Raw genomic sequence first — 26,037 nt, 5'->3', positions numbered from 1 at the left:
TAGACCAAGATGTCCTGGACATCTGAAAGCCGTTTTGGGTATATCCTCTTCGGCCATAAGTATTTGATTGTATCCGGCGTTCCCATCCATGAAGCTAATAATTTTGTGCCCTGCGGCGGCGTCGATTAGTACATCGGCCGTGGGCATGGGGTAGCCATCCATCGGTGTGGCCTGATTAAGATTTCTGAAATCGACGCAAACGCGCAACTTCCCGTTTTTCTTATACACCGGTACGATATTAGAAATCCACTCGGCGTAACGACATTGCCGAATAAATTTCGCTTCAATTAACCGAGTTATTTCGGCTTTTATGTCCGGTAAAATTTTAGGATTGCATCGTCGTGCGGGTTGTTGGTACGGCCGATACCCTGGTTTTATGGGTAGCCGATGTTCAACAATAGATCGATCTAATCCGGGCATCTCGTGATACTCCCACGCAAAACAATCCTTGAATTCTCTTAATAAATTTGTCAATTTACACTTGTACTCTGGATCTAAATTTGCACTAATGAAAGTCGGTCTTGGTTTGGTCCCGTCACCTAAATCTACCATCTCTAATGAATCGGCCGACGTGAACCCGTGTCCCAGCTTCCCGTCTTCTCTGGCGAACTGATCCATTTATTGCGCTTCTTCGGAGCCGACTGCTCGGATCGGCTGTAGGCCAAAATCGGTGACCTTCAGGAAATCGGTTTCCCACACCCTACCTGATATGCACCTGACAGTCTCGCAGCTCCACTGTTGTGCGTCGGCTGCTGCGATGCTGTACGCGGAGTCGGCTTTGACCACTTCGATGTTATCGCCGATCCATTGTACAAGGCATTGATGCATAGTTGATGGGATGCAGCAGTTTGCGTGTATCCAGTCTCGGCCAAGAAGCATATTATAGGACCCTTTGCCATTAATGACGAAAAATGTGGTAGGAAGGGTCTTACTGCCGATGGTGAGGTCGACGCAGAGGGCACCGCGAGCGTTTGACACCTTGCCTTCGAAGTCCTTGAGCATCATGTCCGTCCTGGTCAGGTCGTCGTCGCTTTTTCCCAGCTTTCGGAGTACGGCATATGGCATGATGTTGACGGCAGCTCCACCGTCGACCATCAACTTAGTGAGGGGACGACCGTCAACATGCCCTTTAAGGAACAACGCCTTCATATGCTGTCGTTCGTCATCCTCGGGCTTTTCAAACGTGGCCATCATCGGTTCTAAAGCCAACCTTGCTGTTTGTTCCTCTATCGCCGACACCTCCTGTTGATCGGGGGTCATGAACTCCATCGGCAATATGAAAACCATACCGATTTCAGCTGCCGATTCGTCGCCCGCCGACTCGTCGTTACCTTTGTCGTTTCTTTTGGGGCGCCACACCCGAGGCCTTTCTTGCTTTTCGTCCATCATGCCCTCTTCTTCTTGCTGTTCCCATTGGCGGAGGCGTTGAATTCTCCGTTTTTGTGATTTGGTTAAGCCGTCGGGGCACCATCTGGGGTTTATTGGCCTCCCTTCTTTCCCGGCGCGTTCCCATTCTGGTTCGCGTCCGTTACCCGCGCATCGGCCATGTCTTCGAGCCGGCTGTGAACGCTGGCTTTGCTACTTGATTGATCGCGGTGATCAGTCCTGCCCCCCTGCCTATTATGGCCTCTTCCTTCTGACCGATCATATCGGTCGCTTCTGCCCCCCAGCCGATCACGCATGGAAGGGCGTTGTTCATCTGAAATTCGCCGATTCCTGCTGATCGGTTCTGGCCTTCCGTCTCTAGAGCGAGACCTTGCGAACGGCCGATTGTTTCGATAGGGGCCGTTGCACTCTGGGCACGTATCAGCGGATGGAAGTCTGAGGTTATTCTCCCAACAGTGGATGAAGAATGGGCATCTCCAATGTTCCTCGTGCCGACGTATTGCTTCCTCTCGTGACCTTGATCGTTCATGTTGGCGCTGGTATTTTTGGAGCAGGAATTGGGAGGTAATGCGTGGTCCTTCTGGCTCACCGTCATCGGCCTCCATCCGTCGCTTCCCCTTGATGTCTTCAGATGTGACTTGATTCCTGGGATCGACAGCGCCACTCTTTTTTGCCGATTCGGATGTCAGCACTTTCGTTTGGAGGGGATTCTTACCCGTATCCGCCATGTTGGTAGGAAACGGATGCTGATCAATCTTCATTGGTTTGGCCGGTTTTGCCGGCACTTCAAACTTGAGCCTGCCCTGTTCAATGGCCGACTGTATTTGTTGTCTGAAGATTTTGCATTCATTGGTATCATGCGACGTGGCATTGTGCCATTTGCAATACTTCATCTTCTTCAACTATTCGGCAGAGGGGATCGTGTGGTAGGGCGAGAGTTTAATCTGCCCTTCCTGAAGTAGAAGATCGAAGATCTTGTCAGCCTTAGTTGTGTCAAAGCCAAATGCTTCTGGCTCCTTTTTGCCGAATGGGCATGATATTGGCTTCTTTCCCTTAATCCACTCTGCAAGCCCGATTTCGGCGTCTCCCTCATCCTCTACTTCTTCCAGGAATGCTACCTTCTTTTGGAAATTCCTTCTTGGGTCAAATGGACGCACTTCTTGTCCGGACAATCGGTGGACAATCTGGCTTAGGCTCTCGAACTCTTGCGAAGCATATTTCTCCTTGATGTGTGGCAGTAGGCCTTGGAAGGCTATATCGGCCAACTGTGCATCAGTTAGAGCCAAGGAGTAGCATTTGTTCCTGATTTCCCGAAACCTCTGTATGTATGAGGGTATCGGCTCATCACTCCGTTGCCGGATGCTAGTCAGATCAGACAGCTTCATTTCGTGGACTCCAGCATAGAAGTACTTGTGAAATTGCTTTTCTAGATCGGCCCATGTGATAATCGAGTTTGGAGGTAGAGTGGTGAACCATTGGAAGGCCGATCCAGACAAAGATGACGAGAACAACCGTACCCGCAGGGCATCTTGCGTAGCTGCTTCGCCGCATTGGATGATGAATCTATTCACATGTTCTACGGTAGAAGTATCATCCATTCCGGAAAATTTAGTGAAATCCGGAACTTTGTACCGATGGGGAAACGGCAACAAATCATATGTAGACGGGTATGGTGTCCTGTAGGTATAAGTTTGAACCTTCGGCTTCAAGCCGAATTGCTCTTGCATCACTTCCGCGATTTGCGCCGCCCAATCTGGTTGTCGCTGGGGAATAACTGGCGGCGGAATCGGCACATGTTGATAGATCGGAGGTTGTATGAAAGAGGATTGGTGAAACGGTGGCATCTGAGTATAAGCCGGCGGTGTAGTAAAGGACGGCTGTTTGTAGGCACCACTCGTTTCATCATATAGCATGAGCTCTGACGTCTTGTTGACCTCCGGAGTGATGGGCTGGTATGGTGGTATGATCGGCCGAGTGGCCGTTTGGGAAGGTATCTGGAACGGGGAATTTCCTTGGCTGACCGATTGATTCAAACCGGTCGAGTTTAAAGGTGCCCTCCAGGGTAGAGGAATGACTGGAGGGAGTGGTGCAGTGGACGGCTGGATGGAGCCGTATCCCAAAGGAGTTGATGACGTAGAGGCACCAGATCCTTCAACAGAGGATTGGATCGGTTGTGAAGTCGGATAAACCTGATTTGGTGGAATCGGCTGAAAATACGTGGGCCCCTTGTACCCCTGTGGTATGCCTCCGGCGAAGGAGTTGACAACAGCATTATGCACCATGTTTGAAAGTACCGGGGACTGGGTGATGAAGGCGTGGTGAAGAGATTGCTGAATCATATCGGACATTTTGTCCGAATCTTCTGAGATCGTGATCTGGCGGGGAGTAGGAAAAGGAGACTTTTTAATAGTTTCCCCGCTCCTGGAACGACTGAAGGATTTCAAGCAAGTTTTCCGGACTTGCTCCAAATACTGATTCAGATCCTCTTTTTGGTCGTCCTTCAGATCTGCTTCCGTTACTTCGATGACGTTATCTTCGGAGACTTCAGCAGCTTTCGACATGACAGCGTTTGTAATGGTCCCACTGGGCGTGCCAAAAGTGTGTTGGCGCTAGAAATCGGTCCAGCGGCCGACACACGACCCGGGAGAATCTGCTTAACTCCTGTTCGGGTGAATGCCCTGGTGCGGTTCGCGCGGCGTGCCAGCCAATCTGACCTGTTGATTGGCAAGGAAAAACACGTATCAAATTCAGTAACTACGATCGGCTAAGTTTCCGATCGAGAATGCTTATCGGCAGATCGGCCGATTTACTGTAGTAGAGAAATCGGCTACTAGACAGCACGATCCCTGTAGCCTTGTAGTTAGAAAAATATCGAAGTAATAGATACAAGGTATGCCGTAACAGCACTAGAAAAAGATCTAATCGGCAACGGATATATCTAGCAACAGAAGGTAATGAAAGCCGATACTACCGATTCCTAGCGGGATAACTGGTGATAAAAGCTAGAAAAACAGGTAAAAACCTATGAATCTAGTTGATATCGATAACTAGTGAATAAATCTAAACGAAACAACAGCGATACGCCGGAAGTTAAAGCTTAGATATTACTCGATAAGCGGAACTTACAGAATCGGCCGGAGATCAAGGTGATGCAGCCCTGCCAACCCGCACGAACTCGTGAGAAGGAAAAACAATGGCGAAATCGCCTGCTCGAAAGTAGTACGAAGAATAAAGTAACTTGTTGTATTGATTGATTGTTGTGTTTACATATTTACAAAGGTAGCTATTTATAGCCCCGTACAAATAATCTTCTTAACCGACTAGGACTCTATCTCTAATTCAAACAGAAAACAAATATCTACAAGCACAATCCGTGCTAAACTAACTACCCTACGCTTCGTGGGCTGAACCCCACCTTATCTTTCCACTTAACCAAGCCCATACAGGCCCATTTTAGTCCTCCCTCCCGATTGGCCGATTTCGTATCAGCAAAGGACTGCCGATTGGGAACCTGAAGCGAAGTAAAAGCCACTTGACCGATTCCACACTGTAGCACCTTTTGACCGATTCCTTTTCTCTTTGACGCCGATTCTTCTGATGACGAAATCCGGCGTCAACACCTACATTTAATACTCCTAATTAGTATCTAAACATTGATGTGACACTTGCTTAAAAATAAGCAAAGGGAACCAAACGCCCAAGCTACAAAGACGGCACCCGTATGTGGGTTGTAGGTGCCCTTAGGGCATGTACAACCCATAGATAAGTATTTGTCTCTAAACGTCTCGAATCTATCATACAGGTAGGTATAAAGACAGGTCATATAAGGGTACGTTCAACCCATAGACAGAGGGTCGTCTGTGACAGTCTCGAATACAAGAGTCATCTGCAAGCTGTTTAATACGTCCAAACCAGAACTGCACGTACACGGGATCCGCGTGTCGTCGAGTTAGGAAGGCGATATGTACAACACTGCTAGAGCTGGTGTTTCGGTCTCGGGCCACGAGCCTTCCCCGTCGTCTCACGAGACGACGACGCTTCCGTCTCCAGGCACTGGTGGGGGGTTTCTTGCAAAAAATACATCACGCAGATGGAGCGAAGAGACGCATTGTACGTGCCCTTAGGGAGAGTGAGGGTAACGGACAAGAAAATAATGAGGGTAGGAGGTCTAGGGTCCAGTTTAGTCACCATAAGCAACCACTTGGTGGCTTATTTGCTTATTCTTAGGGGCTAAAGTTTAGTCAAATAAGCAGGGGTGTTTTGAGGTTTAGAGCTAAAAATGGACTAAAGTTTCGTCCCTAACAATAAGCAAGGGATATCCAAACACCCCCTTAGTGTTTGGTTCTAGGAACCTATCCTGTTTGGATGCAGGGACTAAAGGCCATTAAAGCAGATGAACAAAGATTAAAATACTCCTAATCAATGCATAAAATCTGCATCCCACGCTGCAATAATGAGGGGTAAAGGTATCCTCCTGGACCTTTAGTCCCCTTTGGTCATCCCAGGGACTAAATGACTAATTCCTTTAGTCCTCCATTTAGTCCCTCTATTTGGAAGTTTAGGGAAGTCCCTGAAACCAAACAGCACCTTAATATAGTGCGAAAACTGTGGCGGAAGTGCTTGGTACCAACCCAATTAATGTTTTGTTTAGGAGAAAGTTTAGTTGGGATAAGTTAATTGAGTAGTATAAACTTAGTCGTGAGAATAGCAAGTATTAATTTGAATGAGGACGCGAATATATTTAGGTGAAATCTACATAACAATGGAGTTTTCATGGTGAACTCCAGTCAATAAGGGAGTCAAAGTTACGCAAGAAATTTAACATATAAAGGTTCCTTTCAAAATAAAAATATTTATGTGGTATTTGAAAAGGAGAGTGATACTTACGAAAGACAATCTAGCTTGGAGGAATTAGGAGAAATTGGGATGGGAGCAAGGCTTGCTATCTGAAACTTTGCAACACTTTTTTAATGTTATTATGCAAAAAAAATTTGTTTACGGTACACATTGTGTTAGGAGTCTGACCACTACAAAGCACAGAATATATGTTTAATAATTGGCATAAATAAGGGGGTCGAGAGCATAATATTTTTGTTATTAATAGGTGCTGCATCTATTGTTGGCAATATGGCTCATAAGCAACGATAGTGTTTAATAATAGTACATAAAAATTTCAGGTGACACATTGGCTTCAATTCTCGGTATTGTTGGAGCACACTAACCATCGAAAAGGAGCCGCTCGTCAAGGCTTGCCAGTTTTTAGAGTGTAGAGCTATGAATTTTTTTATCCATGGATGGTCTTTCACTCAGCATGTTAGAGAGAGACAGCTGGAGACCTGGATTAGAGCAGTCTCTCTCTCTAGGAGGAGTGCTTATTAACAGCTTAAGCCTGGCTGGATGGACGGAGCAGGCACTGTCTTGGATAGACGTGCCAACGATACTAAGGGGGCGTTTGGTTCCTTTGCTTATTTTTAAGCAAGTGTCACATCAATGTTTAGATACTAATTAGGAGTATTAAACGTAGGCTATTTACAAAACCCATTACATAAGTGGAGGTTAAACAGCGAGACGAACCTATTAAGCCTAATTAATCCATCATTAGCAAATGTTTACTGTAGCAATACATTGTCAAATCATGGACTAATTAGGCTTAATAGATTCGTCTCGTCGTTTAGCCTCCACTTATGTAATGGATTTTGTAAATAATCTACGTTTAATACTCCTAATTAGTATCTAAACATTGATGTGACACTTGCTAACCATAAGGCAGTCGAGATTCCGCTCCATCTGCCACGATCACACGTTATATTATTTCTATAATATGAATATTTATAGTCCTCCGGTGACGACCTTTTCGTGCTCAAGGAGCCATCGATCAAATTACTCCCTCTGTCCTTTTTAAGTGTGGCTCGGAACCGTGTTTCCCTCACAGTCACGCTTTCCAAGCGACACTTAAAATGGGACGGAGGGAGTACACTCTAGCGTAGCATGTGCCGTATCAGCCTTGTCTAGGCATCTCGCTGATATTTTTAAAAATAAATAAATGGGTTCTCTATCTTGAAAGTTGTAATAAAAATAAAAGGAGGTCATCCATGTATGGAAGGGTGTTGCTCACTCAAAGCCTAGATGTGTGATCCTTTCTCGGCCCACGAATGCTGCTTATCTTGCTTAGTTTTTTTTTTCTTCTCAATCTGCGTTCGTCGAAAAGTCAAAAGCCAAAGGTGGCAAATCCATAGGTGTTTTAAATCAAAGCTATTTTTCCTCAGTATAAAACTACAAAACTAATAGCAACTTTCTCTTACTTTCACGAGCTGTGGAGGTATGCAATTTTAAAAAAAATTACCCACCTACCACTTATTATAAGATACCGGTTCGCTCCTTTACCTGTCCTTAGCCTTAGCATCTTCCGAGAAAAGGAGAGGATGCAGCACAGTGCCGCCCTCCACGCCAGCCGCGGGCGAGGGCTCCCTCTCCCTTCTCCGCGAGCTCTGGCTCCCTCCCTTTCAAATAAATTTCTAATAGTGTCAGTGTCGGAGCTCGCAGTAATCTTCTGAGACGTAACCACCCGAAATTCAGTGATGTGCTTCAATGAACGAGGACTAAGGGGGTGTTTGGATATCCCATGCTAAAGTTTAGCACATGTCACATCGGAAGTTTGGATGCTAATTAGGAGTATTAAATATAGGCTAATTATAAAACTAATTGCACAGATGGAGTCTAATTCACGAGATGAATCTATTAAACCTAATTAGTCCATGATTTGACAATGTAGTGCTACAGTAACCATTTGCTAATGATGGATTAATTAGGCTCAATAGATTCATCTCGCGAAATAGTATAGGGGTTCTGCAATTAGTTTTATAATTAGCTCATGTTTAGTCCTTCTAATTAGCATCCGAACATCCGATGTGACACTGCTAAAGTTTAGCACCTAGTATCCAAACACCTCTTAAAAGAATTGTGATGACTGATGTCTCCCATCTCGATTCACATATATGAGCGCAAGAGACCACTGACATAGCGCCAGTGGCGCGCATGCAGCGCCGCAGTGTGCTAGCTGTTTTAGGCCATGTTTACTTACCTCCCAACTCCCAACTTTGACACTATGCAAAAAGAAGATTCCCCATCACATCAAACTTGCGGTACATGCATGGAGTACTAAATGTAGACGAAATTAAAAACTAATTGCACAGTTTTGTTGTACTTTGCGAGACGAATCTTTTGAGCCTAATTAGTCAATATTTTGACAATAATTCACAAATACAAACGAAACGCTACAGTGTGCTACAGTGCTGTAACAGGAATTTTGCATCTCCCAAATTGGCCATCTAAACAAGGCCTTAGCTAATTTTAATGTCACAAGCTAGGAAAATACTTTTTGCATGTGGGAGTGGCAGCGCGGTGCCTAGAAAGACAACAGCACAAGTTGACACCAACTCCTTCGTGCTTTGGGCCATTGTCACCTCGCATTATGACCAGCCTTGGTTATCACTTATCACGTGCACTCACAAGCCCACCCACCTCTTCGTTCAAGGTTCTGTTTGAGAATTGTAAATAAAAAAAGCCTACTTTTACCTGGTTGGATCAGCGAGTAAAATTTAGCTCGCTATGGATCCAAATAGAACCTACTTTAGCTAGCTAAAGATTTCTTTACTTGTTAAACCTAGCTAAATTACTAAAGACCAAATTGCCCCTCCACCTTCCTCGGGAAAAGTTTCTAAAATGGGAGAAAAGGATAAAATAGACAAATACCTCTTTAACTAGGTTGTCGATCCAAACACCCCTCGCTAAACTTAGAGCATGTTTGGTTTACCCTTGCTTATTTAAGGACTAAAACTTTCTTATTTGGGGGAACTAAAGTTTAGCCCTCCTGTCTAGTTTTAGGGGCTAAACAACATTTAATGTCCTATACAATGACCACATTGCCCACCCCTCGCCATCCTCTCCGGGAGCTGCCCGTCCGCCGCCGCCAACGCGTGAGAGAGGAAGGAGAGGGCCGTGGGGAGGAAAGGGAATAGAGGAGAAGGGAGGAGGAGAGGATGCCATCCGTGGAAGGGGAGCCGGAGCCACTGCCACTTGAGGAACCGCCGCCCGAAGTCGGCGCCGCGCCGCTCGCCACCGTCGCGCTGCCGTGAGCCGCTTACCTCTCCTTGCTCTTTTCTCCTCGGTAGATCTAGTAGCATAGTCAGTAGGCTGCCGCCATTACTGCCTTGCCGCCGGCCGCCGCGGACCTGGGTCGCCGGTGTCCCACGCGTCACCGCAGCCGTGTCGCGACCGGGGCAAGCCCCATGCCTATGCGCCCGCGCAACGCCACGACCAAAGGCCCTGCCTTGGCCGGTTAGTGGCCGCGCCGCGCCTTCGCCCGCGCACACGCGCGTGCCACTCGCTGCTAGCCCGTGCGTGTGCCGCCGCCGCCGCACATGCGCGCCATGCCGCACCACACCGAAGGGGATGGCGAGAGGATGCGAGAGGGGGGAACCAGGAAGGGGGCGGTGGCGGCGACCGGAGGCAAATGATGGGGACTGGTGGGTGCGGTCATGCGGAGGGGTAGGGGAGAGGGAAACTGACAAGCAATTAATGAGGGCAGAGGGTGTCCAGGGTGTACTTTAGCCCCCATAAGCAACCTCTTGGTGACTTATTTGCTTACCCTTAGAGGCTAAAGTTTAGTCCAAATAAGTAGGGGTGTTTGGAGGTTTAGAGGCTAAAATGGACTAAAGTTTAGTCCCTAAAGTTTAGCAAGGGGTATTCCCTTAGCTAAAAGAAATTTTTTAAAGTTTAGCTAGCTAAATTTAGCCGGATGATTACTTGTTTTGCGGTGGTGGGGAGAAACGAGACGCAGAATCCTGGTCTTCGTGGAGAAGGTAGCTTTGATATCATTGTTGTTGGCCTCACTGGCATAGTGGCACACAAACAAGAGGTAGACGATCATCAGCTTCTTAATTGGCAGGTCACTCAACTCAAGACAATTTTTAGAGTCATTTGTTTATATTTATGTTTTGTTCATGGAGCTATCATATAGGCATCAGCTAGAACTTTTCTCCATTGATGAGCAACAATTGACAGCCACATAATTAATTTGTAACGGAATTGTTCCATACGACGCACTATCACCTCTCTATAAAAATAACAAAGTTCTTGGGTAGCTGGTGCTCTCGTAGTCTTGTACTATTGTCCTCAATTTGCATAAACTGTGGTACTGATTGAAACAACAAAATGTGGCCTTGCACTACGTACTCTCATAGCGCATTTGATTGATCCCCGAGTCCAAACCATCTGCCACGATCACATATTATATTATTTTTATAATATGAATATTTATAGTCCTCCGTTGACGACCTTTCCGTTATCGATCAAACTAATTAGGCCTCTGGCATGGCATGTGCCGTAGCCTTAGTCTTGTCTGGGCATCTCGCTGATATTTTTTTTAAAAATAAATGGTTTCTCTATCTTGGAAGTTGTAATAAAAATAACAAGAGGTCATCCGTGCATGGAAGGGGCCAGTATGCATGCATGTCACACTCAAGGCCCAGATGAGATCCTTCCTCGGCCCATGAATGCTGCTTATCTAGCTCACGGTCTTCTTGCCTGCTTTTGCTTATCCAATCAAACGGGTGGCAAATCTATAGGTGTTTTGGGCCAAAGCTACTTTTCCTCACTTGTTGCATATTCATAGAAGTTAGATGCCTAGCATGATCTACCATGCTATTTTGAAAGACCTAAAGTACTAGCATACTAATAGCAATGCCTAATACGTAATCAAAGCAAATGGGTGTGAACATGAGCAATCTTCCTCCTCGTTGTCGTCCTCGAACAGCTGCGGCTCCAAGTTGAGCTCCGATCCTTCGGCAGCTCCTATTTATGTAATTATCATAATTATCAGGGTCTATTTGCAAATAAGAACCAAAAGAAATCCATAGAACACCCAAATAAGAGCAAGGACTAGTTTATTGAGCAGCATAGCTTACTGACTTGATTGCAATCACCTTAAACTATTTTGACCATTTATCATAAATAACTAACTTTTAAAAACTGCTGATGATTACATTCCACACTGATAAACAAACATTCCTTGTACAGAGGCCTGTCTCCTGAATTGCCTATTTCACCTGCAGTGGGTTTGTAATGACAAAATAAAAGGTCAGCTTTAGCAGGCTAGGAATACATAAGGATCAAAAGTTGAATATTTATAGTCCTCCGTTGACGACCTTTCCGCGCTCCAAGAGCCATCGATCAAACTAATTAGGCCTCTGGCATGGCAAAAATTGGATGGGGACGGCCCCCACAGTCCTTCCCGTGAGGACCTCCTCACGATTTCTGCCACGTGGAGAACTCCTCGGATCGACGACACTCGTGCGCCATGCAGGTTCCACAACAGGCAGGCTCGGTCGCTCGCTCGGCTCTCGTCTCCAAACTCTCTCTGCTCGCTCGCTCACTTGGCTCTTGTCTCCACTCGTCCGCCGCCACCGTCCATGGAAAAAAAATTCCGTCCTCCATCGTCCACGCTGCCATTCCCACCGCGCACCTCTGCCACCCACTGTCCAGGTCGCATCGCCCCCGCACTTAGGGCGGCCGCTATCACAGGCGCACCCACAGGCCTTCTCTACCCTGTCGGTTGCCGCCTGAGCCAGTTACCATGGTGGGTCCCACGGAGAGGGACCAGTTCACGGATGAGGAGGAAGATGACTTCCTGGATGAGGAGCTGGACGAGCAAGGCCTTGGAAGCGAAGACGAGGAAGGAGTAGTAGGAGTAGGGGGTAAGAGGAAGCTACTGGGGAAGAGCTTGGACGGGTTCGGCAAGCGTGGGGTGTGCTACCTCAGCCGCGTCCCGCCGTACATGAACCCGTCGCACATCCAGATGCTCTCCAAGTACGGCGACGAACTTAGGATTTACCTCGTGTCCGAAGGTAATCAATACGCGGAATCGACGCTCGCGTGTGGGATTGCTGCTAATTTTGGTGGGATAGCTGCAGAGTGTAGTGCCAATTTCAGAAGCTTAATGTGCCCAGTAGATAAAAAATGCTGTTCATAGTCAGTATGGATGTTTCCATTGACTGATGCGTCCAATTCCTCAAAAGAAACTGGTTGGGGAGACAGACGCCAAAACTAAATCGAAGCTTTCGAAAGACATTTAGCCGGAGTAAGTTTCATCCCTCATGGAAATTTGCCTCGAAATTTCGGTGGCTCATCATGAGTTCATGACTGCTTTCTATCTCTCGGCGTGGGTTCGTCGGTGCATGCCGAACTGAATGGAGTAGCGCAAGTGCATCATAGAGTTTCATCATAATCTACTTTGATTTTTTGTAGCAAGTCGTGTGTTATTTTTTGTAAGTAGAGGAACTTCCAGAAACCTCTTGTACTGCTAATATGTCCTGGAAGGTTTTCTGGGACCCAGCAATGAATGAGAAGGATTGCTGATTGCCAGCGCTTTTTGACCGGAAATCTCAGTTGTCAAACTGAAACTCGTGCTCTCTTTAGTTGAAACAACATATATGATGGTCGCCATTGGTATTTTCTCTGTATCTAGCACTGCAGGGGCGATGCGAACTGGACGGCGGGTGGCAGAGGTGCGCGGTGGAAACGGCGGCGTGGACGACGGCAGCCGGCGACGGAGGACGGAATTTTTTTTCGCGGACGGTGGCGGCGGACGAGTGGAGACGAGAGCCGAGAAAGCGAGCCTGGAGAGAGTTTGGAGACGAGAGCCGAGCGAGCCAGCGAGCCTGCGCGTTGCGGAACAAGCGCGGCACGAGCGTCGTCGATCCGTGGAGTTCTCCACACGGCAGAAATCGTGAGGAGGTGCTCACGCGGAGGATTGTGGGGGCCGTCCCCACTCAATTTTTTACCATGTGCCGTAGCCTTAGGTCTTGTTTAGTTGCCAAAGTTTGGAGGTGCCAAATTACTGTTACAGCACTGTAGCACACTGTAGCGTTTCGTTTGTATTTGTGAATTATTGTCCAAACATTGACTAATTAGGCTCAAAAAATTTGTCTCGCAAAGTACAACAAAACTATGAAATTAGTTTTTAATTTCGTCTACATTTAGTACTCCATGCATGTACCGCAAGTTTGATGTGATGGCGAATCTTCTTTTTACATAGTGCCAAAGTTGGGAGTGGGGGGTGAACTAAACAAGGGCTTAGTCTTGTTTGGGCATCTCGCTGATATTTTTTATAAAAAATAAATAAATGGTTTCTCTATCTTGGAAATCATAATAAAAATAACAAGAGGTCGTCCATGCATGGAAGGGGCCAGCATGCATGCATGTCACGCTCAAAGCCCAGATGTGATCCTTCCTCGGCCCATGAATGCTGCTTATCTAGCTCACGGTCTCTTTGGTTTGGTTGGGTTCCTAATCTGTTTTTGATTGTCCAAAAGTCAAAAACCAATTAAATGGGTGGCAAACCTATAGGTATTTTGGGTCAAAGCTACTTTTCCTAAATTGTTGCATATTTATAGAAGTTAGATGCCGAGCATGATCTACCATGCTATTTCGAAAGAAATAAAGCACTAGCATACTAGTAGCAATGCCTAATACGTATTCAAAGCGGATGGATGTGAACTTGAGCAGTCTTCCTCTTCGTTGTCGTCCTCGAACAGCTTCGGCTCTGAGTTGAGCTCCGATCCTTCGGCAGCTCCTATTTATGTAATTATCATAATTATTGGGGTCTATTTGCAAATAAGAACCAAAAGAAATCCATAGAACACCCAAATAAGAGCAAGGACTAGTTTACTGAGCGGCATAGCTTACTGACTTGATTGCAATCACCTTAAACTATTTTGACCATTTATCATAAATAACTAACTTTTAAAAACTGCTGATGGTTACATTCCACACTGATAAACAAACATTCCTTGTACAGAAGCCTGTCTCCTGAATTGCCTATTTCACCTGCAGTGGGTTTATAGTGACAAAATAAAAGGTCAGCTTTAGCAGGCTAGGAATACATAAGGATCAAAAGTTGAAAACAGTCCTTAAGTAAATGTAGTGATTTGAAATTGCAAGCACCACTGCCATTTGTTAGCAGAGAAGAAAAGGACCTTAAACAAATAAATACTATGCATATTTATTCACCGACTAATTCACAAGATGATGAAGGTGAAAATCACGACAGTATAGCTTCTTTTGCTTAGAACTTCAAAGCTCCTATAAATCTGAACAACCAACTTCCTACCAGGCATTGGAACGAACAAGCACCAACAGCGAATGTCCTTGGTCTTGAATGGAAACACAGTAGTCCCTTCCAATTGGTTTTTCTTTTCACTCCAATACATGAGTATTGGGATGATTTGGCTTTATCCAAACAAGGGAATTTTGAATTTTCTATGGCCCACCTTCAAATAAAGATAACGGGGAGCTAGCAACCTCCCGAAGGTATCCAGATTATTCAAATGAAAGAGAGATCCATAAGTTTGGGATGAGTCCAAAATAGCAGATTAGAGAACCAGTAGTCATGCAGTTTCAGTCTACAATGATATTGAAGGGCGAAACAAACATCAGTGCAGAGAACCAGCAGTGATGTAGTTTCATCCATTATAGTAAGTATCAAGTCAGCTTTTAATTAGCACAAGTTGCAATAAGTTTTTTTAGAGTTGTAGGGGTATACCCCCAGTCCGCTTGCATTGCAAAAGGGAAAACAAGGATTCTGGTTCAGTTTACAACATGGAAGTGCCTGTCACTCTTCACAAAAGCTTGGCACTCAGGCCAGCCTAAGTTCTTAACTCAATTAGCATTAATAGGCTGACATCACACACATTACATTCCGGCTAATTCTAGATAGACAGCACATCGGCCATAGCTAGCATTACTTGATTTCTCAGGTCAGGTCAGTTCAAGTGCAACCATCCAACACCGGCCACATCCTCAGTTTCTCACTGAGATGAACCTCCAGGCTTTCCATCAGCGCCCAGTCAGAGAGGGCCTCTCTGGTCTTGATGCTGCTGCTTCCAGGAGGGTGATCGACAACTTGTACAGGTGCAGATGGCGAAATGGACATAGTTGCTCCCAATTCTTGAGCATTGTGAGCATGGGCGAAATGGTACAAGTTGCAATAGGTTCACCTGATATGGCTAGTTGATTGGATATGATTACAATGGCAGATTGGCAGAGTCCTACTCGCCCTCCCTAGGAGGTTCTGAGTTCAGATCTGCCTTTCTGCTTGCCAAATCCCTGACGCCTAAGACTCTTATATAATGAGCCGGCTAATACAAAATTTTAATAGACTAGGATTCTATCTATAAGTTGTAACAAACTCAAAGTCTATCTCTAAGCTGAGGCTAACTAACTGACGGCACTAGAAGAGGCCAGCCCTTTAGGCCTGCGGTGGAACTTCTTGCCAAAGAAGCTGTCCACAACACTTCCGCCCCTGGCAGAAAAGCTCACCCTCGAGCTTGAAATCAGCGTAGCTTTCCTTGAACTTGTCCAACGGCTCCCATGTAGCATTAGCAGCACCACAGCCAGCCCATTGCACTAGAAGATGCCAGGAATTGGCTGTAGGCTTAGCACGCATCACCTTATCCGGAGTAGGAACAGCACAACCATGAACAACCGGTGGCAGAGCAATAATCTGATCAGGAGCAATAATCTGATCAGGAACAGGTCCCTGATGTTTCTTCAGGAAGGCAACATGAAAAACGTCATGAATCCGAGCCTTTAGTGGCAAGCAAAGATGATATGCCACTTGCCCAATTCGTTCAACCACCTGAAATGGACCATAGAAGCAAGGAGGAAGCTTTGCATTGGTCTTGTCACTAATACCCGCGGCTGAATGGTGATCCAGGCGCAACCAGGCCCAATCGCCTACTTCAAACTCCAGCGCCCTGTGAGCTTTATCATGTGTGGCCTTCATATAATCCTGGGCCTACAGAAGACGTTGCAGAAGATGTTCCCGTATCTCTGCCAAAAAATCATCATGCTGCACGAGCTATCGGTCCAATACTACCACACGTGCTAAACCCGGCTGGTAGGACAACAGTGATGGCGGATCATGGACAAACACCACCCGGAAAGGAGTACATTGCAGGTTGGACTGATAGGAGGTGTTGTAGCAGTACTCAGCCCAAGGCAACCAACACAGCTAGCTGTGAGGACGATCCCCTGCCAAGCAGCGAAGATAAATCCCTAGAACACGGTTGGTGACTTCAGATTGTCCATCTGTCTGCGGCCTGAAAGCGGAGCTGAGGCGCAATTTGATGCCGGCAAGGGTGAAGAGCTCCTTCCACAATGTACTAGTGAAAACAGGATCACGGTCACTAACAATGGAGCATGGCAGACTGTGGAGGCGAACTATGTCATCAAAAAATGCTTGAGCCACTGTGAGGGCTACGTAGGGATGGCCCAAAGCGATGAAGTGTGCCATCTTGGAGAATCTGTCAACCACTATAAGGACAACAGACCGGCCACCTACCTTGGGAAACCCCTCAACAAAATCCATAGCGATATCACTCCAAATGGACTGGGAAACGTCCAATGGCTGCAGCAATCCCGCCGGGAGGAGATGTTCAGTCTTTTTGTGCTAACAGACATCACAGCCCCGGACATAGTCGTGAACCAACTTGGGCGCATGCGGACTGTAGAATGAAGCGCGCAGCCAATGGAGAGTTTTCTATGTCCCTTCATGGCCGGCACCATGGGCAGCAACAAGGAGTTGCGGCAACATGGCAAATGAATCAGGAACAAAAATTGGGCGTCGATGCATGACAAATCCATCAACAACAGACCATGCCGCCTCTGCTGTCCCATCTTCAATCTCCTGCTTCTTGGTCTGTACCTCCAGCAAGGAGGACGCCTCCTCCCTGAATTAGTCAAATAGAGCAAACTCCGGGCGAGAGATGGCGTGGACTTGGCCGGTTAGGTCCTGTTCATCTCAGCGAGGCAAAGCATCAGCGGCAACGTTCTGTTTCTTGGGTTTATATTCAACCTGGAAGCTGTAGCCAAATGGCTTACTGACCCAAGTGTGCTACGAAATTGTGGACAGGTGCTGGTCAAGGAGATGCTTTAAGCTACAGTGATCTGTGCAAATGATGAACTCCCGGATCCAAAGATATGGCTGCCAATGCTTTACTGTCTGAACCAACCCAATTAACTTCCGTTCATAGGCTGCAAGTTTAGCAGGCTGAGGGGTGACCGTCTTGCTGAAAAAAGCTATAGGCCCTGCACCTTGATGCAGAACAGCTCCAAAACCAGATCCGGACACGTCAAAGTCCACAATAAAGGGCTCATCAGACGGGACCATCCTTGGTTTCTGCCTACTGCCAATCGCCCCTCCACCTCGCCCCAAATTCCCCTGCGCGCTGCTAAACTCATCGCTTTCCTGCCGCCATGGGCGATAACAACTTCATCACCGAGGACAAGTTCCAGGAGGCAATAGGCACAAATTGCAATAGGCTCACCCAAAAAAATTACCCCTTAAAAATAGAGACATGACTAAAAAACATATTTGCCTACCTAGAGTGGATGGAAAAGCAAAAGAGGACATGCATCATGTCCTCGGTCAAATGAGTAACTAAAACAAGATCGCCACTACTGAGAAAATGTACTGGTATGCAGAATTAGATAGTTTTCTTGGCAGAATACATGTGTTAAGTATGTGTGCACGCAGGATTCATCTATCTGTAGGATGAATATCTGTTGCACAGACGAACATCAATATGAATGTGAGAAAAAAAACAGAGAAAAATTAAGATTAGATCAGCGGACAAAATGGAGGAAAGAAAAAAGATAACAACCACGGCTAGCCGGCTAGCTAACCTTCATCCCCATATGTCATGCTTGGGATGACTGGGATGAATCTCAATCGCATGGCTTAGTGCGGCCTTGGCCTCCTCCACTTCCATCACACTGGTGCCTCTTGATCGGAAGTAAACCAGGACATCCTGGAGTGACAGCAGGTTCTCCAAGCCCAAGTTCAATCTACCATCACTGCTCGTAATTTCTCTCAACTCCCATGCATGGAATGTGAATGCAAGGCTTTCAAGCCTTATCATAGCTCCTTGCTGAAACACCACTGCTCCTAAAAATCCCAACACCATGCATCGCACAAGGCATGGGAATGAACTAGTACAAATGATGAATCTCTGAGGGATTTTGAGGTTCTCATGGTCCACCATCAGATACAAATAACGAAGGGCTGGCAACTTTCCAAGAATTTCAAGATGATGTAGCTCCCTCACAGAGATCCGTAGGGAGAAGAGGTCCTGAAGTAATGAATTCACCCAATCTGGAAGCCTTGAGAACCAGCAGGATTGTAGTTGCAATCTATGGAGTTGTCAAGGGGCAACCCATGCATCGAAGTTGCATTCACCACCAGTGGCCCAGATAGTCAGACTCTGGACTTTTTGCAACTTGCATAGGGACATCACCAGAGATTTCCCCAAGGTTACATTCTCTGTAGGGAACAAGAAAATGCCTAGCACCCTGAGTTCGGTCAGATGGCATAGCTCTTCTAAAATATTCATGGAGTCATCACATATGTAAAGGGTTGAGAGCTCTTCAAGGGATGTTAGGCTCCCAATCCCGTTTGGCACTCTTGTACTCTGGTCGACACGTAGACACATCAAATCTCTTAGCTGAACAATTGTTGATGGCAAACTTAAAAAAAGACTTCCCACTACATCTAATGTCTGTAGATATCGCAGGTTTCCTACATCATCAGGGAGCTGAGCACGATATGTGCTTCCTATTCCCAAGTACCTTAAGTGAAATAGATTTCCGAGATGCTTAAGATCACAACCTTGTGAAAGATAACAGCTTTTTAAATCCAATACACGCAAAACTCTGAATGTCCCAAGGGCTGGCATTAGATTAAAAGCTAGTGAAAAGGCAACAACTGACCTCACTTGTAGCATGTTCATACGAGCACAAGGAATAGCTTGACCAGTGTTGCTCTGAAGCAATAATCTACAAACCTTTTTTTTCCTAAGATGCGTTGTGCTCATTGATTAATATGGTAACAAAATTTTCTTCACTTGAAATGGAAAGTACGAGGTCAAGGACCATATCATGTACACGGCAGGATTCTATTGTGGCTTCATACATGTCATACACTGGTTGGATCAAACTTTTGTTTATGAGCTCATTAAAATAATATTCTCCAAGTTCATATAGGCCTTTCCCTTTTTGTTCATGTTGTAAAAAACCTTCAGCTATCCACATCCATATCAGCCGAAATTTTTCAATTGCAGAATCTTCAGGAAATACACTTAAATATGGTAAGCAAGTCCATAGATGAGGTGGCAAATCATAATAGCTATATGCCAAAATCTTCCTCATATTCTCTACATCTAGACCATACTCCAATCCAGTACCAATAAAGTTGCACACCTCATACCAGTCCATTGTATCTCTAGCTCTATTAGCAAACAAACTAGCTATGGTAATGATGGCTAATGGTACACCTGCACATTTCTTTAAAATTCTATCAGATACTTCTGTTAAGTGCTCATCAAGACATTTGTATTTCTCTTCATTGCCAAATATTCTTCTGTATAGTAATTTTCTGGAGCTCTCAAGACAAAGGGGTTTCATCATGTAAGCACCACCAACTCGTTCGGCTACCTTTAAAATACAGGTAGTTGTGATAATTATGTATCCACCAACATCATTGGGGAAAGCACATCTAATCATATCCCAAATCGAGACACTCCATATGTCATCAGTAACAATGCAGAGTAACAATGCAGTACCTGCACATATAATACAAAAAACTTATCATAATATGCAAACTAATCTAGTTAAGGTCACTTACTTTTTGAGTTAGTGCCAATGTAAGCTTTGTGCATGACGATTATAGTATAGTAGTATTGTGAAATTGACGGAGTGTAAATGTTGTGCAATTTCTTCATACCTCTTCATCTGAAGGAGTTTTCTGGTTTGATCGATGAGCTGCCTCTCATCCAATGTTTCATCATTGATGTTCTTTCCAAGTTCATAGAGAAACCCCTTGCAGAATTTCCTCGTGTCAGGATTTTGAGACACGGTAACAAAAGCCCAGCAATCGAATTTTTCCTTGATCTTTTCATACACCACATTAGCAAGAGTCGTCTTTCCCAGCCCCCCAAATCCAACTATGGAAACTACCTTGCCATGCTGGCTGGACACACCATCCCCTTCCACCAGAATGTTAATCAGCTCATCCCTTGCCTCATCAATGCCAACGAGCTCTATTGCCTTCTTGTAATGATGTCCCTGATGTCAGTAGCAACCTTGCGGCGAATCCGGAGCCTTGTCAGCAAATCAAGGCTCCTGCTAATGAACCCCCTCATGCCATCCGGCCCTGCAGGCTCAATGCCCATGCCGCGCACCATGAATGTGTCGATGTTGTCCTCTATGTCATAGCAGAGCTCTTGCACATCGCTGGCCCAGGCCTTGTCCTGGGTGTCAATATGGTCTGACGGAACCTTGGTTATCTCCTTGAGGGCGCCCTGCATGCTCTCGAGCTGAGGTTGGAGGAACATGATCTCCCCCTTCACCTCCTTCTGCAGCTTGTACTCGCTGACGAGCAGATCCCCAATCTTGAGGATGAGCCTCGACATTACCCCCATCACCACCTCCATGAATCCGTCCCTGCAAGATTGCGAGTAAGGTTGCTGTGTATGCGCGTGGAACATTTATGAAGAACCCCCAATTGTAGAATGGCGTGAGAAGTAGGAGCTCGGTTCTGGGACCTTCACAAATTGAAGAACGGGAGTACGAGAGAGAGCTAGGACTCAACGCTCGCCGCCGGCGGGAATCACGCCGCCGCTCTTCGCCGGATTGGACCTGGCCACTGCGGCGGGGTGTCAACTTCCGCGGCCGTTGACTTTGTTTTTTGTTTGTTTGTTAGATGGCAATTGTATCGGATACGTATACTATCAGGCAATAAAAATAAATACAAAAAAATCAAATACGTGGGCCGAGACGTATCAATCGAGTTTGGCGATACGGCCCAGCCCACCATCAGGTCTCAGCAGCCCTGACGCCTTATCCTCGGCTCCCGTGGGCGACCTGCCGGCCGGCTGCCACCTGCAAGAGCGTGCAGCGCTGATGTCCCGCGACGATGAGCCTCCGCTCCTCCGGCACATGCCATCGGCGAACACGCGACACGATCCTCCACTCGTCAAGTCCTTGCCAGCAACAACCAACCTCCATTACTCTACTCCTCCAAGCTCCAGCGCTTGCCGGCGAGGTGACCTCCGATAAGTTTCCTCCCTTTCCCTTTCACGATCTATTCTTCTTCTTGGTTGATTTCTTCTACCCATTCGGATGCTTTGCTTGCAAGCTACTTCCTGTGAACTATTGCCATATTAGACGGCAAATGCCTTTAGAATTTTAATGTGTTATTATTTATTTAATTTAAAAATGATAAAATGTATTTTTGTGAAACGACGTGTCCGTGTGTCCGTATCTATACTCGTGTAGTATAGGTTAAAATATATTCGCAAAAAATTGTGGGGTTTTCAAATTTTTGTTGAAATTGAAATTTCACAAATATCGCTACTCATCGGTCCTTCTCTAACTATATAACATTTTTGATATTATGGGTTTTCAAATTGTAACATCAATCCAAACAAACTCTCTATTGGGCTAACCCATATGGGCCTAAAATATTGTTCCCACCACTTCTAATTTACTGACGTTTTAGACAAACTATTTAGTTCAGATGAAAACTAAGGGCATATTTAGGGCGGGTACAAACTATGAAAATCAGTTTAAAATCTGTTGTTGATCCAAACAACCTAAATTTTAGTGTAGATAATAAGAATCCAAGAACCTAAATTCCAACAATCTATAATTTGGCTCAACCCATTTCAAATTGTAGATCATTTTAATTTTGTCTAACTCAGTATGTACGACGTGGAGACACCCATGGATAAGACGAACATGAATTTTAGTATATTAATTTGTCTGGTAGAAAATATTTTGATAAAAATTCATGGTTTGCAGTAGGTAGGTCAAGATAATTGGTTTTATCCTAACCAACGTGGGCTGCGAACAACAAGGTAAATCGTGGTGTGTCAAAGCACCACAGGACCATTCTGTAGCCAAGCGAACCGACCGCGCAAACTAGTACGTAGTCTCCGAGCCACGTTGACGCTCCGCCCGTTCCGCGTTAATTACTACCGTACTAAACCCAAGAGCCCACAAGCCGAGCCAGCGGCGTGATGCATCCTAACTGGCTTTCGTAATCCCTGTTAACGGCATACTGCGGCCCTATTGATTTTTGTCTACCAGCACCTGCAAAGTGCAAATCCGGTTACCGTAATACAATTAGACATCACGCTGTTTCGAGGAACCATTTACTATATTGACAAGAGGGATGTACCATGAACTAGTTACGGAAAATGCAATGGCTCGAGACAGTAATTGAGATGGGACTAACCACAATTGAGCATCAAGCGTTTCTGGTAAATGAAATACTATAAGTTGCAATGAAAATTTCTCAGGAATTAAGCTCAAAGATGACTTGGGACAAATTTCAGATTTGTTCAAGTTGACTCTAGTCAACAACTTTGACTAAGCAATTGAGACCCTTATGACTTGAATTTGGTCCCAATTTTGATTCCACTGAATTCTAGTCAATTTAAACTCATGATTCCATATTTGATTCAACTTTTTCCAAATTTAACCATTTATTTGAATTTTTTGTCATCTTTCATCCAAATTTGAATTTGGCTCATAATATCTTAATTTGCTTCAAATTTCCTTATCATCAACTTGATGATATTTTAGAGCTCCAAAAACTCTGTTGTTACAGCGCACATAGGAAGCCATCGGTCGTAGCATCTGTGAGGCTGTTCACGCCTCATGAAGATGTCATTGACAAAATGTCCCCCTGTGTGTTGTACTGATGTGGGTGTAGTGGTCATTGCTGTCATTTCTTGGAACAGATCAACTTCTTATTCCACCGAAAATCTTGGTGGCATGAACAACTGCAATGCTCTTGGTACGTCACTCACAGATGGATGTCGTCGCCGTCCGCAACCTCAATGCTTCTTCAGTCCTAAAGCCAGGTGCCGAGCTCTATGTTTAGTCTAAGAAAAGCCGGACGGAAGGTTCACAGTCCATGGTCGTATTGCAAATATTGGAAAGAAAAATTGAGGGGGGAGAGGGGCCGGAAGGAGAGGGGGGGAGGTGGGCCATGTGCCCTTGATAATGCATGTTTAGGATAGCATTTAAAATTGTCAAACTTTTAGCGGAACATTCTCTCTTAACCAACGATAGTTATTATATACCCACCCATGAGGAAGTGGTACTCAAAACCGAAACAAATATTGCAAGTTAAACGTAAATTACGCGCCTAAATTTCTGAGAAAATAGGTTTGACTTGGTGAGCATGTTGCTTCTTTACGAGCTTGTGCCAACGAGTTAAAGCTTCTCAATAATGCGTGGATTACTCAAATGAAGTGCTACCATTTGAAGTCTAAGTACTTCTCAAACTCTTTTGTTCATCCAATGAAAAATAATTGCATTACGACATTCTAATGACAATATCTACTTCTTAAACTCTTTTGTTCATTCAATGAAAAATAATTGCATTACGACATTCTAATGACAATATCGGAAAACCAACAAATCATATCGGAAAAATAGTTCAAACATGTACCCTTGCTCCCCCACGAGATTCTAATGACAATAGTCATCTCCATGAAGCGGCATGGCTACTAGCCTACTACTGCCACTGATGTTGTTGACATGGTACCTTACCTTAGGGATGTGTATATTTTACACACCACATAATGCAAGTAAGGAGCTAGTTACCATGTGTCCTCTTCCTCCCTTGGCATATTTGTTGAATCTTAACAACATTTGCAGCTTCCAAGTTCCAAGCTCCAACAACATTTGCTGCTTTTTAATATTTGGTCCTAGTACGTGCTGCAGCATTTCATTGCTATTTTTATGTGGCTGCCACTGGCACCACTTGTCAGCTCGTGCAGTAGACAGTATAGTTAAACTTGCTTGGCCCAGCTACCTATAAATTCTGCCACGTGCGACGCCAGCCGCTCCTCACCAAGAACCTTTCTTTTCTCGTCGCGCACGCATGCACAAAGCTGTGAGTCAAGTCAAGTGAGTCTGTGACGACCGTTCGGTACAGCCCCAGCATCCTGTGCCGACTTTTTTGTAGTCAAACGACCAAACTAGTTTGAGAGCAGTGTTTTAGTTTTAAGTTAACGTCGTCTAAGTACGAACAAAGTGCATTGCCAATTTGTCATTTCTATTCTTGGACTTTATGGCATGGAATCGATTTTTGTATGAGCATGATTTAACTATATGTATGCCATTTATTTTCACAAGATCAACGACGAAACTCGCCAAGATGCCAAGAGTATCTGATATCCGGTTTTGTGACCTTGTCCCAGTACCTCCAATGCAACATTTTTAGTCCCGTTTGGTACGGTTCCAGATTCATCTAGAAACATTTTGGATTCAGTTTCTACCTCAAAATATTTTGGATTCAGTGGCTCACTCAATAGATTCTGATTCTGATCAAGGATGATAGTTGAAATGAGAAAGAAGTGAATCAGAAATGGGTGAAACACCTTTTTGCCTGTTTCTCCTTCGTAGTGTAAAAAAGTGAAACGTTTCTCCCATTTCTAATTCAAAATGTTTTAAAAAAAAACACCATTTGGTAGGGATTCTAGTAATTCTGGAAGAAACTGAAACGGTTTCTCCTATTTCTGATTCGAAACGTTTAAAAAACACCATTTGGTAAGGATTCTGGTAATTCTGGAAGAAACTGGAAAAGTTCCTTGCAGCCAAACGAGCCTTTGTCTTAATGAGCCACCCTCTAATTGAAATCTACTAATGCTTAGATTCATGGACAAGTCAAAAAAGCATTAGTTTGGCGCTTATAGATTTCATGCAAACTTGCATCTTTTAGACGTGACCAGCATTTCGCTTTCACCTCTTTTTAGTTACGGAATCTGTTTCCTCCCTTTTCCTATGCTTCGAAGCGAAACAAAAAGGAAAGGGAAAAAAAAAGAGACATGGCGTAACCTTTTTTTTAACCGTGCGAGTCACGTGGAGCCATGAGTTTCACCTTTTCAAACCAGGCTCCAAGACTCCAAAGTGTGCGCTCCCCACTGTCGCGGTCGCAGTCGCACAGGGCAATGCTCTGCTTGCCTACTCTGCACTCCATCCATCACTCATCAGTCAGCAGTGCTGCAACTGCTGCCGTAACCATAAAGTTCTAGAAAGACAGGTTTACCCCTTCCTCCTGTTCTTGCCATTTAACCCTCCCAAGCAATTTCCTCAAATCCATGAGGAGGAAGAACCGTGAAAACTTGTGACGCATGGTAAGATTTCACGTTACAGTAGTGCTTTGGTCATTTAGATTCTCTCAGTACAAAATTAAACAGCATATTCAATAATGTGAACGCACAATTATTCACATATTTTTTTTCTTTAGTTTGAGCTCCTGCTACGTGACAAGACGACAACCATATTCGCGTATTCGCGTTCACATTATAATTATGTTAGTTAATAATGTTAGTTAATGGATGGAGTGCAGAGTAATATTCAATAATGGTAATAATGTTAGTTAATAGGGTGTTCCCATATTCGCGTTCACGATAAAAATAAAACCATTTCCATCCACTTATTATGTTGTTTTATGACACGCTCATCGCACCACACCTTCTCTTTGCTTCTCTAAAGCACTGAGTCAACGTTAATATTATA

At 45.0% G+C, this 26,037-nt stretch overlaps 2 pseudogenes; both read right to left on the bottom strand.

Annotated features, from left to right (window-relative positions):
- Positions 1–17,931: 17,931 nt before the first annotated feature.
- Positions 17,932–19,392, bottom strand: LOC111258179 (annotated as a pseudogene).
- Positions 19,393–19,524: 132 nt separating this feature from the next.
- Positions 19,525–21,183, bottom strand: LOC101767022 (annotated as a pseudogene).
- Between the last annotated feature and the right edge of the window lie 4,854 nt (positions 21,184–26,037).

Source organism: Setaria italica, chromosome VIII (assembly GCF_000263155.2).
Source record: "Setaria italica strain Yugu1 chromosome VIII, Setaria_italica_v2.0, whole genome shotgun sequence".
Taxonomy (NCBI): domain Eukaryota; kingdom Viridiplantae; phylum Streptophyta; class Magnoliopsida; order Poales; family Poaceae; genus Setaria; species Setaria italica.
This window is presented reverse-complemented; position numbering and strand designations above follow the sequence as displayed.